The sequence below is a fragment of the Lepidochelys kempii genome, chromosome 6, assembly GCF_965140285.1.
Source record: "Lepidochelys kempii isolate rLepKem1 chromosome 6, rLepKem1.hap1, whole genome shotgun sequence".
Lineage (NCBI taxonomy): Eukaryota > Metazoa > Chordata > Testudines > Cheloniidae > Lepidochelys > Lepidochelys kempii.
In genome coordinates, this window is record NC_136385.1 from 95350726 (window position 1) to 95366602 (window position 15877).

Here is a 15877-nt window from a genome sequence, read left to right on the forward strand (position 1 = left end):
TACCCCGATGGCAGTTCTTCCACAGACAACCAGTGTTAACCTGTTTCTGGAGACCATGTGCAATACATACTTTCTATGTATAGTAGGCCCCCTTCCCTTGTAAATCCCACCTCACATTCTATCAGTTGGCTTCAGAGGAAGAGAGGGCCCTACCTATATAACCAGGTGATGTCCCATATCATCCCATTGTCAGCATGTTGTTCCTATAGTAGAAAAAAAGTGGACCAAATCCTAAAGTCCTTATGCTGGTTTTATTCAGTCCTTACTCAGACAAATTCCCATTAACTTCAATAGAAGTTTTGCCTCAGTAAGGCCTGAGTAAAAATTGAGCCAAGACTTCAGGATTTGGTCCTATATCTGAATGGACCCAGTAAAATCCTGCACTGAAACATCAATGCAGGACCCAGCTATTCCACAAAGGCCTCCCATCCTGACCACTTTGACATGGTCCATGCTTCCTAAGGGGACTCTGGCTGATAGTCTTCTCAGTTAATAAATCTTTTCAGTTAGGGGAATTCCAGAAAGAAAAGGGACCAGGAAAAGGAATTGGCAAGTGAAACAGATTCCAAAGGAGGGGTCTGAGACACCAGCAGAGAACACCAAGTCAGGAACTTGTGAAGAAAACCTGGATGGGACCTACAAACAAAGGCACGTATGAAGAGCGGGGGGAGGTTACAAGATGGGTAATGGGAGCATTGCTCTGAACAGTCCTGCAAAGACAACAAGAGTCAGCCTGGACGACTTATGTGATCTTTTCTGAATCTAATATCTGGTCAACATACTGTATCAACCTTCAAACTAAACTTAACTAAACAAAACAAAACACAAAGGTGAACACCAGATAGATAGTTCCATGACAAAATGATGCTGCTTGAGGGAGTTGGGAATTCTACAGAGGCTGCTGCCTTCAGTATGCAGGTGGCCTCCACCAGTCTGGAGAACCAAGTCTTCAGGAAGCATCTCATGTACTCTAGTGTCTGTCTGACTGTCCAAGGCCTGCTTAGGCAGCTGTCCTACACTGGCTATCGAAAAGAGCACTTTGCACTGCAAAGCAATATTTAGCTTGACATAAACGAGCACAACAAATTCTTAGATTTATTTAAATTTTTGCTGCTGTTTCTCCAAAAGGTATCTTTGCAGAGGAAACTGCTGACAGTATGCAATGCCCACCACTAGAGGGCAGGAGAAGCTAACATTTTTGTGGGAAAAGGCTCACAAAAGGAGAAGCAGCAGCTTGATGGGCGCTACTGTTGGTTCCTGCTTTTTTTCATCCTCCTCATGCTCCTTGAAACAATTGTGGCAAGGCTGTTTTGTAAAGAAGAGTTTCTTCTCTCCAGTTTAAATTAAACATGTCAAGGTAAAAATGTGTATGTCAGCAGAGTCTGTAAGGACATCTCAAGTCTGCACAAGGAGCTAATATGCTGAGTAAGAAAAGGCCATTTTTGCATAGTCACTTTTCTTACTGTAACTGCACTTTGAATTAAACACTAGTAGCTGCTGGATCCCAAAGACAAACCAGGACATTTCCCTACCCTCACCCTGCTTCTCTGCCTTTGACAAAGGCAAAGGATGCCATCTAGCCTTGAGATCAGGGCCTGACAGAGGTTCGGTGGGGAATGCAAACCTAGCTCTGGAGAGGTAGGGAATAGTGCTGCTGATTAACTAAAGTACAATGTTACTTCACTGCAACAAGTAAAAACGCACTGAGGTGGAGAGAAAGCTCAAGAGAGCCAGATCCTCAGCTAGCATGTTGCTCCATTGACTTCAATACAGTGACACCAGTTTACACCAGCTGAGGATCCGGGCCAGATTCTTTTGAGAAATAAATGCTGAGAATAAGAAATCTGGTTTGTGTGTTCAACATAAACACAAAATATAGCACTTTGCTTCAACAACAACCTCATAAGGATGTTTTGGATCATTACTCTTCCAGTCATTACAATATTCCAGTGTCACTTTTAAAATCAGAGTAGCTGCTTCATACTGGAAGGATAATAGCTAATAACTTAGCATGTTTCAGCTTCAAAGCATTTCAGAAACACGAACCAATTGAGCCTCACAACACTCCTATCATCATGCCCATTTTAAAGAGGAGGCAACTGAGGCACAAGTGACTTGGGCCAAGGCCACAAAGGGAGTCAGTGAGTATGTCTACACTGCATTTTAAAGCGAGTCTCAGATCCTGGGTCTACAGACTCAGGCTCACACTACGGTGCTAAAAACAACAGTGTACACAATGTGGCTTGGGCTGGAGCTTAAGCTCTGAAACCCACCCACCACCACAGGCTTCAGAGCTTAAACCCAAATGTCTACACAGCTGGTTAGTGCCGGAGTACGAGCCCCGCTGGCATCAGTCTGTAGACTGGGCTCTGAGACTTGCTGCTGCGGGTTTTAAAATGCAGTGTGGACATACCCAATATCAGCCAGGAAGAACTCGAATTCCTGGCTCCCTGCCCTCAGCTCAGATCCTTCCTTTCTCTCTGACTAGTCCCATTTGCTGCACCAACCCTCATCCTGTGTACAGACAACTAATTGAATTACTTCTTCAACTCAGAGCATGCTGACTCCTTCCACAATGCCATCCAGATGGAGAAGTAAAAATACACAGGCATATTTTAAGATAGTGATGGAGAGGTGCCATGAATCCCACTTGGCAAAGGGGGCTAAGCCAGCCAGCCCTGATCCAAAAACAGGCAGCGCTGGCCAGGGAGGAGGCAAGCCTAGGGTGCTTGCAAGGTGCTCAGACTCAGAGAATACCCCAAGCAGCTTCTGCTGGAAGAGCTCTTATGGAGTCCAGGCTGTCACTTTCAGCGTCCCTTTACCAGGGAAACTAATCAGGAGCACTGCAAGGTAACAACTAAATAAGGATCCACTCAGGGAGATGCAGTTTGTATGCGCACGCACACGCACACACACATACACACACACACACACCCGGCAGCGGGAGTGAATTTTAATCCTATAATCCCACAGTTTCCAGTCAAAACATTGCATCCATTACAGTAGTACAGGCCTGGGTTTTGTGCTTCTCTGAGTTTCTGTTCTTAGCCCTCTGGTCCTTTTATCATCTTATTTCAACCTTTAACTCTAGGCACTACCTTTACAATGCTACAATGCAATGCTCCTCACACTGTCACTTCTTCACTGATTTTCTCCTGCCCACTTTTTCTGCCTTCCTTGGTCAAGTTAACATCTGGGTTTGTCTCAGCTCCTTCAGCGAAATGTCGCAGAAACCAAACTGTCTCTTATGGACAAGAAGAGCTTCCTCAAATCCACCCCATCTCTTCTCTCTCTCCCTCTATTTTCTGCCACATTTTCCTTAATCTTAGTGTCACCATTGACTCTGAAACCCACAGACCCCCTTTCCCCTTTCCTTTGTGGGCAAAATTTGCTTGTCCCCCACCTTTGCAACATGCCCTTTGTATGCCATGGCCTCAACTCCACCTCCGCTGAACTCAGCTTTGCAATTCACCACTCTTGCCTTCACCATGGCAACTCCCATGGTCTCCCCAAGTCTCAGTTCCTTTAGCATGTGCTCAGAATGCTGCTGCCCTCCTTCACTGCATCCTCAAACACCTTCTGTGGCTCCCCACTCATTTCAGGGTCCAGCTCAGTCTGACCTCTGCTTTCAAAGTCTTCCATGCATATGCACTTGCTCAGTTTCTGGCTCTTCCAACCCCACATCTTCTCCTTATGAAGGCACTAACCTTCTCTCTGTTCCTCCACACTGTCTGTCCAGTATTGTTTGCACCTGACTTCTAGCTTGGCTTTCTGTGTGTCTCCCCCTCTTGATTTGGGTATATAGACTGCATGGTTCTTGAAACAAAAACCTGCCGTTTGATTTGTCTGTAAAGCACCATGCACACTTGCAGCACTGTAAGATTAGTAATTAACAACAAGAATCTCATTTCCCATCTGAACCGAAACATACACTTAAATATTTCCTACCCAATAATATTATTATTAACCTCTATGACTATTTAATAGTCATGAGTGTAATTATAAGGGCTTCATGTGTATGAGGCCTTGATTCAGCATGCATCTAACTTCAAATACATGATCAATGTCATTGACTTCAATGGGACTACTTACCTACTTAAGTTAGGTGTGTTCTTAAGTACCTTGCTGAATCAGGACCTGATAATGCCCTCTGATGACTGGCCAATAGAGATAAGGAACTTACTTCTACTAGCAGCTAAGGAAGGTTCTCCTTTAGGTTGCGTGACAGCAGCACAGGAGGACTAGAATTATAGTCCTGGCTCTGCATGATTTAGGGCCTGACCCAGAGTCCATTAGAGTCAAATGAGAGTTTTTGCATGGACTTGAAACTGTTTTGGATCAGGCTCTTATACAGCAACTGTCTGTTGTCTATGGTACATGAATTCATTACAGACTGGCGCCTAGACAGTGCAGTTCTCTGCAGATGTGTTGCAGATGTAATGAACTGGCCTCCTCCACACTCCCCCATGCTTGGAGGAAGTTCTGAGCCACAGCCCAGTCATGTCTCTACAATAGTTGGAAAATGAAATCCCAGGTCTGAACTGAATGCTGGGCCCACCTCTAGTGTTTAAAAGCATTTTGGTATAAGATTGGTATGAAAGAAGCAACAGAATGAAGTTGAATTGTGCAAAAACTAATCATCAGATTGTTTTTATTTTTAAGTGCAGAGCAGTGTTGTGGCCACATTTCTTAGCAGCCAAAGTGCTAATCAACAGCAATTGCAAGAAAAATTGCTCACTGCCGAGGCAGAGGTGAAATAGCAATAGTTATATGCTTCCCTCCTGTGATGGCATTAGCATGGCTGCTAGGAAATATAAGCTTGAAAACACCAAAGAAAGTGTTTTGTCTGGGACAGAAGCTCTGCTTTAAGAAAAGAGAAAATGAAAACCACAACCACATGAAAATGAAAACTCTTTGTAATGAGATTCTGATGCCTTCTAGAAAACCGAGTAGGGCTTTTAACGCATACGCAGTTCTTGTGATATATCATTATATTTTCTGCTGGGGTTTGTCCCTCTTTTTGTTATTACCAAGGATATTATTTTTATTTAACTGAAAGCAGGATCTTTGTTGTTAGAAACAGACTAGGAAGGAGTACGGTTCACTACAGGCCACACTGCTCCAGCCATGGCAGGAAACTGTGTGAGAGATGCTTACCTGATCCTAAACAATGATCGCTGCTCAGTGCTACAGAGAGAAGAACATTCCCTAGGGAAGTGCTACTCAAAGTGGTGGTCCGTGGATCGGTGCCGGTCTGCGAGCCATCGGCTGCTGGTCTGCGCGCACATTGGAAAAAAAAATTGCTGGTCCCCCACATCAGATAGCTTGAGAAGCACTGCCCTAGGGTACCTGCCAATATTCCCAGTGAGCACAATTTGGTGATCAGTTTAACCCTGGGGGCACATGAGTAGGGGTCATTAGGAAGCACTATGGTCCAGTGTCCAGTATCAATCCTCAGACGTAGCTAAGTTCTACTGGACGCAGCTGAAGGGAAGGTGGGGGAAGGGCAGGGATAAGACACCTTTGCAGCTCCTTGATTGTGGGGCCAACAGCAGACTGATTTGGCACCTGACACTACAATACTGGCTGGGGACTGCACGAGCTCAGCAGCACTCCGCCTTCACCCTTCCCATCAGCCACAACCCAACACATCACTTGCAGGCTATGAGGAGATGTGTGGCACAGGGTGTGCTTTCTCTACACTACCTGGGGATTACCTCACACAAGGGGAATCCCCAGGTGCCTTATTAAGCCTGCTTTCCATCCCTTTTGTGCTGCTGCAGTGGTACAAACAGGCTGGAAAGGGGACCAGGATTTGGCCCTATTAGTTTAAGATGGCACCACAAGACATACATAAGTATGAATTACCAAATAAAATTACAAAAAGGATGAAAGTAAGCATCTTACCCCCTCAAGCCCATTATGCCTTCAAGCACGGATGCCCAAAGTTGCCGGTGCTTGTCATAGATTTCAGGATGCCCATCCAGAGCCTGTCTGGTAGTTGATGCTGTGGCATCTGATGGCCTTCCACCACCGTATCTGCATGCAGGAGTGTGAGGGTATCCCAGCCCCTCACAATGCACATGTGAAGCTGCAGACAGGACAAAACCACTGGAAAATAATAACTGGAACCAAGAAACCACTGGAGAAACAGAGTAAAGCACTGTATGAAAAGATGCAAAGATTGGCATTTAAGCATTTCACATTGCACGGCTCATCCATGAGATGGAGCAGCCTGGGTGTAGTAAATATACAAAACATTGTTTCCAGATCTGGATTGGACAGATGTAATGCAGCAATTATGCATCCTAGTAGGCACCTACTGCCATGCTAAGCACATACAATTCTCCTTTCCAGGGAGCTGTGTTTGGAATTATGGGGGAGTTGGTACAATACACGGATTCAGGAATAGTTGGAAGGATTGTGTGTGCACTGCACCAGTTATTTTATTTTGCTATTTATACTACTGTGTGCCAAAATGGTCTTGTTATTTATTTATGTATTTGGATTTATATGCCCCTACAAACGGGTTCTGATCCTAGGCTCCAGATGTACATGCCATAGACTACAGCAAAAAAATAAATAAATAAATAAAATTAGCCAGCCACCACAGCCCTGAAGATCAACAGATCTGGGGAAGGCAGCTAGTTCCCAGGCTGTGGGTCCTATCATCAGCCTCTTCTCTTTCAAATCAAGGGTAATTTAGCTTTTGTACATCTGCTGATTGCCACTGTGGCAGCATGTCAGGAGGAGAGAGGCAGTCTCTCAAGTAGGAAGGTCCCAGATATGGAACACACTGAGCCACTGTGGTAAGAAATGGTGCTAGAAACATCTTAGTTGCAACATTTAACTTTGCAACAGCTCAGTCTTCTAGTGCAAACAGGGTAGAGAGCAGTTCTGTTCCTTTCCAAGGCAGCACTGAGAAACTAAGGCCTGGGATTCCCTTCATAAGCAGTAGTTGGTCACATTCAGTAATAATGTTCATCACTTACACAGCTCCTGTTTGATATTTTCCAAGCACTGTCTAGGCATTAACACACTCAAACTTACGTAAGGCTGAATGCAAACATATTCATTACCTTTCCCAAACCTAATCCCCTGGTTACTCCTCCGACTCCACACCCAGCTCAGTTATTCTGCACAGCGGCTTTTTCAGGACAAAGGTGAACAAGCATTTCCTACTCAAATTGATGCTGTTGCTGCTCTTTCCATCAGCTGGCATCATCTACTACAGGAACACTGGCGATAGCAGGGCAAGGAGACTCAGCAAATCTAAATTGGGAGGTTTAGGCTATTAAACAAACCTTGATCTATGCAAAGATCAGGTCAATGCTTTTTTTTAAGAGGCTATGCAAAACGCTGTCTTGGCAGCGACATCAGCATTTGGCTAGGCGGAAAAGAGGCCCTCCAGGACTGCGGGGGTTGGGTTCAAGTTCATTCCTCTATTCCTGTCTGTATCTGTCCAAAGACAAACCAATCCCTTTCAGCACTGTGGATTTCAGAATAAGCAGCATCAGCTCTCTATTTAAGAGCTGCGCCATCCCATTGGCAGGAATCCCAATGGTGCTTCACAGAATCTACACCCGCGATGGGTTTAATTCATTTCTCATCTATCCCAATGTCTTGTCTTGAGAATGAGCTCATCCACCTTGAGGGCCTAGTTAAAATAGGCTCTTGACTCCACACAGGGCCAGTGACTCAAGTAATTGAAATCTTCCCTAATTAAGTGCCCAATCCTTATCTCACTGAAGTCAATGGCAAAATTCCCTGAGTTTCACACCCTTCATTATGTGCCAACATTTTCTTCCCCTTCCGTGTAAGCCCTCAAAGCCCAAACTATCTTCTTTCTCCCACACTGTCGAGGCCCTCACAGCAATGTGAGGTTATATATACACCAGCAGAGAGCTAGTGCTAGACTACTGGTTGCCATTTTGCCTCGCTGTGTGCCAAGTATTGAGCCCTCTGCCCCTCCCCTTTCTAATTTGAAGGCTAAAATGATTCCCCTAAAAAAAACCTGTCTGCTAGGAGAGACTGGATGGGCTTGTGGCTAAACTACAGACTGGGGAGTTCTAGATTCTAGACCAAGCTGTGCTGCTGACTCATTATATGATCTTGAGCAAGTCACATCACCTTTTTCTGCCTCGGTTTCTCCATCTGTAAAATAGGGATACTAATACTTACCTACCTCCTAAAAGGTTATGATTCGTGCTTATTACTTTGACATTTTAAGGTGCTAGAGGAGCACACATTGCATGGAGGAATTAAATAGTCATAGAATCATAAAATGTAGGGCTGTAATGGACTTCAAAAGGTCACCTTATCCAGCCCCATGTGCTGCGTCGGGACCAAGTAAGCCTACAGGAATTTGTCCAACCTGTTCTTAAAAACCACAATGATAGGGATTCTACAGCCTGCCTTGGAAGCTTATTCCAGTGCTGAACTATTCTTTTAGTTAGAAAGTTTTCCCTAATACCGTACCTAAATCTCCCTTGTGCAGATTAAGTCTACTGCTTTTTGTGGACATGGAGAACTACTGATCACAGTTCTCTTTGTAACAGCCCTTAACATAGTTGAAGACTTACCAGGTTCTCCCTCCATCTTCTCTAATCAAGAAGAAACATGCTTAGTTTTTTAAAATCTTTCCTCATAGAAGGTTTAGAAAACCTGAACCTGTCATATTTGTTGCTCTCCTCTGGATTATCTCCAGTTTGTCCACATCTTTCCTAATATCTGGCCCCCCAGAACTGGACACAATACTCCAGTGGACTCACCAGTGCTGAGTAGAGCAGGACTGTTACCTCCCTTGTCTTACATACAGCACTCCTGTTAATACACCTATAACGTTCCTCCCTCTCAAGGCCAGGGCACCCCCTTCAGCAGCATGAAGAAGCCAGCACACCTGCTGGAAGTTTGTCAGGTGGTCTGACATGGGATCATGCAAGTCAGCCAACTAGCCAGCTAGGTTTCCTGCACCCTCCTTGTTGTAATTATTTATTATTATAGTAATCATAATATTTATAATAATTTATGTTTTGGTAGCACCTGGAGGCAGCAATCAGGATCAGAGCCCCACGGTGCTGGGTGCTGTACAAAGATGTAGTGATGGCTTGTCTGCATTGCAGAGATAACTTGAGTTGTAACACAAGTGTTGCCGCTAAGTTGACTCCCAACCACACAGAGAAACCCTGAACTCAAGTGGGAAGTCCCATTAGGGCACATCTACACTGCAGCTGGGAGTGAGCCTTCTAGCCAAGGGAGACAGACTCGAGGTACTAGGCCACAGTTTGTGTTAGCACAAATTGTCAGCTGCTAACACAATCAATAGCTCTGTGTAGCTTGAGTGTTATTTTGCAATCTGGCCACACGAGCAACCCTAACTTGAGTATAGATAACATGAATGTAGATAACTCAGTTTAACTCTGCAGTGAAAGCAAAGCCTAAATAGGTATTCAGCTGCTATGGTGATGGCAATCATATCAGTTGATTGATCATTCAATAGATTAGCCAAATACTTGAATGTTTATCCAGGATCATCTTAGATTTGTCCATCAGTAATACAAACTTACCTGGAAAAGATGGAGAACAATAACACTAGGTACAGCATAGCATACTGGAGAATTATTTCTTGGTTCTCTGCCGTACAACACTGCCAGTGCCCCAGCTCAAATCATGATATGACTTTTTGTTACTGGAAATCAGGATCTCCCAGCTCAGTGAAGAAAGCATGTGGCTGATGTGCCAAGCCAGTCACAAAGGGTTATAATGCATCTAGAGATGGGTCCATGCTGAGCATCTACATCTGGATGTGAACTTCCCCAAAGTCCAGGATTATTTAGATATGGGGTCATTGTCCAAGTCCAACCCTTGATTCTATTACGTGGTGTACTGCTTGGGGCAAGAACTTTATTTTCCATTTGCTCTATTACGTGCCATGCCCCTCTCTGATTATTTGGAACACCACTAAAATAAGGTTGAACTCGCACAAACTCATTTCACATGTTATCAAAAGCCAGATCCAAGGCAAATAAGTGGCAAAAGTATTAACTCTCTCTGCTACTCACTGAACCCTTCCTGACAGCAGTAAGAAAGACCCATGATTGTCCTAAGGAAAAGAGGATGTCTGGTCATAATTATGATTGAGACACCTAATCCGTCACATGAGAGTCAGAGACAAAGTCCAAATGACTGAGTTCATCACTTGAAGAATGAAAACTGAAGTTTGCAAATTAACTACAAAAGCTCAGATTCGAATCATTTTGCTACCACTGTACCAGACCAGCTGCTGTTGAGAAGGATGAAAAACACAAGAAGATAAGACAGTAAGTGGCGACCCGCTAGGATACTGTGATGTGACTGAGCCAGTTGGTGGTGCTCTTCTCACCTCTTCAGTTCTGAATATTGGTGGTGAGGCCATTCTGATGCAAGAGGCACCATCTTTCAGAAGACATATAAAACAGACACCTGGTAAAATCCTATAACTGTTTACCAGGGGCATTTCTTTAATTCTAGATGGGCAGATATTGTGTAATTTTGCTGTGTATTATTTAAAGGCTGCTACCTTCCACCCCAGAAGTAGCTGCATTTCAGTGATGGGTGTAGTGACCCTTTTATGCATAACAACAAATCTTTACCCCTACTGAAACAAGCCTGAGTAGATGCACTTCTACAGAGGGATTCCATGAGGGTAAAGGATGAGAAGGAATCCTCTTCCTGTACAAGATTGCCAACCAGTCACTACTACAGCCGGAGGTGGCAATAGTATCGGCTAAACCATTATGCTGTTAGGGGACAATGACCAGTGAATTCATCGAGTGTCTGATCAACATGCCCTATCCCCACTCCCACCCTGATGCAGTCCCCTACCTCTCCTGCATGCAGGCACTGAGGATTACAGGCACCAACTTTTGTTGGCCCCGGTGGGTGCTCGCGCCCCCCACCCCTGCCCCCAGCCCCGCTCCGACTCCTCCCTCTCCCTGCCCCTATTGGACCCCTCCCTAAATCCGTGCCCTGGCCCCGCCTCTTCCCCCAGTGTGCCGCTCTCCTCCTCCTCCCCCCTCCCTCCCAGCGCTTGCCATGTGAAACAGCTGTTTCGCGGCGCAAGCGCTGGGAGGGAGCAGGGAGATGCAGGACGCAGCGGCACGCTCAGGGGAGGAGGTGGAGGAGGGCTGGGGGGTGGGACCGGGAACTGCTAGTGGGTGCAGGGCACCCACCAATTTTTCCCCATGGTTGCTTCAGCCCTGGAGCACTCACGGAGTTGGCACCTATGCTGAGGATACCCCCCACAAAGCTGGGTTCTGCAGTATTCAGGTCTCCATATCATAGATTCCAAGGCCAGATGGGATCATTGTGATCATCTAGTCTGACCACAGGCACCAACTTTCCAAAGTGTTGGGGGGTGCTCGACCCCTGGCTCTGCCCCATCAGTGCCCCGCCTCTTCCTGCCCCACCCCCACCCCACCTCGTCCCGTCCCTGCTCCACCCTGCCTCTTCCCGCCCAGTTCTGCCCCCTGCACCTGAGTGCACCACGTCCTCACTCTGCCCCTCCTTTCCCAGCCTCCTGCACACCACAAAATAAACAGCTGATTGCCGCAGGTGGGAGGGGAAGGCGCTGATCCATGGGGCCCACGGTGGGCGGAAGGCGCTGGGGGGAGCTGATGGGTGGCTGCTGGTGGATGCTCAGCATCCACCATTTTTCCCCATGGGTGCTCCAGCCCTGGAACACCCACGGAGTCGGTGCTTATGATCTGACCTCTTCACATCCTGCTCCCCCTTAACCCTATGCAGAAGAATCATGCCCAATTATGCCATAAGCAGAGCCCACTGCATCTGCTAAGGAAGGGATAGGATTTGCCATAGTTTATAGAGCTGGTTGGGATCTGTGTTTGAAAAGTACCATATAAAATGTTAGTTATTATTCTTTGTCACTGAGAGCTTCTCTTGGGTCTACCCATATGTACACTGAGGGCAAAGAGAGGATCCTCATAATCATATTATTATTAATTATTATTACATTGCAGCACCACCAAGGAACCCCTATCAAGGATCAAGATCCCACTGTCCTACACACTGAATTGACAAGCAACAAAGAATCATAGGACTGGAAGGGACCTTGAGTGGTCATCTAGTCCAGTCCCCTGCAGTATTATCTATTCTAAACCATCCCTGACACGTATTTGTTTAACCTGCTCTTAAAAATCTCCAGTGATGGGAGATTCCACAATCTCCCTAGTCAATTTATTCTAGTGCTAAACCACCCTGACAGTCAGGAAGTTTTTCCTAATGTCCAACCTAAACCTCCCTTGCTGCAAGTTAAACCCATTGCTTCTTCTCCTCTCCTCAGAGGTTAAAAGAACAATTTTTCTCCCTCCTCCTTGAAACAACCTTTTATGTACTTGAAAGCTACTACCATGTCCTCACTCAGTTTTCTCTTCTCCAGACTAAACAAACCCAATTTTTTCAATCTTCTTTCACAGGGTCATGTTTTCTAGACCTTTGATCATTTGTGTTGCTCTTCTCTGGACTTTCTCCAATTTGTTCACATCTTTCCTGAAATGTAGTGCCCAGAACTGGACACAGTACTCCAGTCGAGGCCTAATCATTGCAGAGTAGAGTGGAAGAATTATTTCTCATGTCTTGCTTACAACAGTCTTGCTAATACATCCCAGAATGATGTTCGCTTTTTTTTGCAATAGTGTTACACTAGTGAGGCCCACTATGACCCCCCGATCCCTTTCCATGGTGCTCCTTCCTAGGCAGTCATTTCCCATTTTGTTTGTGAGCAACTGATTGTTCCTTCCTTAGTGGAGTACTTTGCATTTGTCCTTATTGAATTTTGTCCTATTTACTTCAGACCATTTCTCCAGTTTGTCCAGATCATTTTGAATTATAATCCTATCCTCCAAAGCACTTGCAACCCCTCCCAGCTTGGTATTGTCCGCAAACTTTATAAATGTACTCTCTATACCATTATCTAAATCATTGATGAAGCTATTGGGGTGAGCGATAGCTCAGTGGTTTGAGTATTGGCCTGCTAAATCCAGGGTTATGAGTTCAATCCTTGAGGGGGCCATTTAGGGATCTGGGGCAAAAATTGAGGATTGCCCTGCATTGGTCAGGGGGTTGGACTAGATGACATCTTGAGATCCCTTCCAACCCTGATATTCTATGATCTATATTGAACAGACCCAGAACTGATCTCTGCAGGACCCCATTCATTATGCCCTTCCAGCATGACTACGAACCACTGACAACTACTCTCTGAGAACAGTTTTCCAACCAGTTATGTACTCATCTTATAGTGGCTCCATCTAGGTTTCATTTACCTAGTTTGTTTATGAGAAGATCATGCGAGACAGTAACAAAAGCTTTATTAAAATCAAGATATACCACGGGTACCGCTTCCCCACATCCTCAAGACTTGTTACCCTGTCAAAGAAAGCTATCAGGTTGTTTTGACATCATTTGTTCTTGACAAATCCATGCTGTTACTTACCACCCTATTATCTTTTAGATGTTTGCAATTTGATTGCTTAATTATTTGCTCCATTATCTTTCCGGGTACAGAAGTTAAGCTGACTGGTCTGCAATTCCCCGGGTTGTCCTTATTTCCCTTTTTATAGATGGGCACAATATTTGCCCTTCTCCTGTCCTCTGGAATCTTTCCCATCCTCCATGACTTTTCAAAGATAATCACTAATGGCTCAGATATCTCACTCCTCAGTCAGCTCATTGAGTATTCTAGGAAGCATTTCATCAGGCCCTGGTGACTTGAAGACGTCTAACTCATCTAAGCAATTTTTAATTTGTTCTTTGCCTATTTTAGCCTCTGATCCTACCTCATTTTCACTGGCATTCACTATGTGAGATGTCCAATCACCACCAAGCTTCTTGGTGAAAACCAAAACAAAGAAGTCATTAAGCACCTCTGCCATTTCCTCATTTTCTGTTATTGTTTTTTCCCCCTTTCACTGAGCAACGGGCCTAACCTGTCCTTGGTCTTCCTCTTGCTTCTAATGTATTTGTAGAATGTTTTCGTGTTACCCTTTATGTCTCTAGCTAGTTTGATCCTGTTTTGTGCCTTGGCCTTTCTAATTTTGCCCCTACATACTTGCATTATTTGTTTATATTGATCCTTTGTAATTTGACCTACTTTCCACTTTTGTGGGACTCTTTTTTGCGTTTCAGATCATTGAAGATCTTCTGGTTAAGCATTCCTTCTTCCTGGAACAGCATCCCATGGTCAAGAAAGCCGAAGCCCTCCTGGCAACACCATCCTCGCAGCTAGGCATTCACCTCCAGGATGCATCTGTCTCTGACTGGGCCTCTACCTTTGACAGGAAGGATTGAAGAGAACACCACTGTGCTCCCAACTCCTCCATCCTGACTCCCAGAGCCCTGTAGTCACTTCTGATCTGCTGAGGGTCATACCTCACGGCATCATTAGTGCCTACATAGTAGCATGGGGTAGTAGTCAGAGGGCCTGATGATCCTTGACAATCCCTCCCTTGACAATATCTTGGCTACGGGCCCCAGGCAGGCAGAATACCTCCTGGGGTGCCATGTCAGGGTGACAGATGAGTGCCTCCATCCCCCTCAGAAGAGAGTCACCAACCACCACTACCCTACATTTCCTCCGGGGAGTGGTGGCTGTGATCCTCCCAGCCTTGTGGGCACATGGCTTCTCCTCCTTCACCTTTCATGGTAATTCTTTATTGCCAGGGCAGCATAACAGTTTTCCATCACCGTGGTGGGTGGTTTGGGAGTAGGGATGGAACACTGCCTGCTGCCAGAAGTAACCGGCAACCAGTGTTCTCCCCGTGACAGAGCCATATCCTCCTCCCCGGTGGTGTGACAGCAATCGTCTGTAGGTGGATAGCTTCCTCAGCCTTGGATGCCTCCATATGCATACTCTCAAGGAATTCCTCATAGGCACAGATGCTCCTCAGCCTAGCCACCTCCTGCTGTAGCTGCCCCACCTGCTTCCTAAGAGATTCCACCAGCAGCCACCTTTCACACTGGATGGTTCCCCACCGCCTGGCTTTCTGTAAGTGGGAAATGCAGGCCACAGTCTGTGCAAATCCACACCAGGATCTGGACAGAGGCATCCCAAGTTAGGATGTCTGTCTGGATACAGGCGCAGGTGGAGGAGACGGGAGCAGCATTGACACTGGCGAAGTGGTCCTTCCTAATCATAGCGATTATATTACATCTTCCTCCCACAAACTCCCTCTCAAGCTCCCCTCTGGGAGCTTGTGATCCCTCTGGCTTTTAAGACCATCTCTCACCTATGTCAGCCCTAGTCCCTCGTTAATCACACAGGGGGAGGGTGATCCCAAGGCTGATTTAGACTGATCAAAGATGATCAAGGATGATCAAGGGAACAAAAGCTCAAACAGTCCCCAGACACACAACTGACCCTGTAGCTGAAATAACCTGAAAGAGAAAGAAAAAACACAAACAGCCAACAAACTCACTCACCACAAGATTAGTACTCGCAACTTGTTCCTTCAGCAGCAGGATCTCCTGCTGAAGACAGTCCCTGCCCCAGAGAGCTTACAGTCTAGCTGCTGTACTTTAGAGTACTTTAGAGTTCATTTCTTTCTCTATCCTCTGCCTAAGAAAGGGAAGTTTTGGTACTATAGGATTAGATAGCTATACATTTAGCTTCTGTAGCACCAATCTTAGACTTCCAGGAGCTTAACACATATTAAAATAATATGTGCAATATGCAAATTCAGGTTTTTAACATGTGATCAAACAGCCAATTCATCATCAGAATAATGATCCCAGCTCCTGTGTCCCAGCTCATCAGAACATCAGCTCAGTTCCTCCCCAAGCACCTGAGAAGAAACATAGGGTTCGCAAGGTGCCCAAGAAG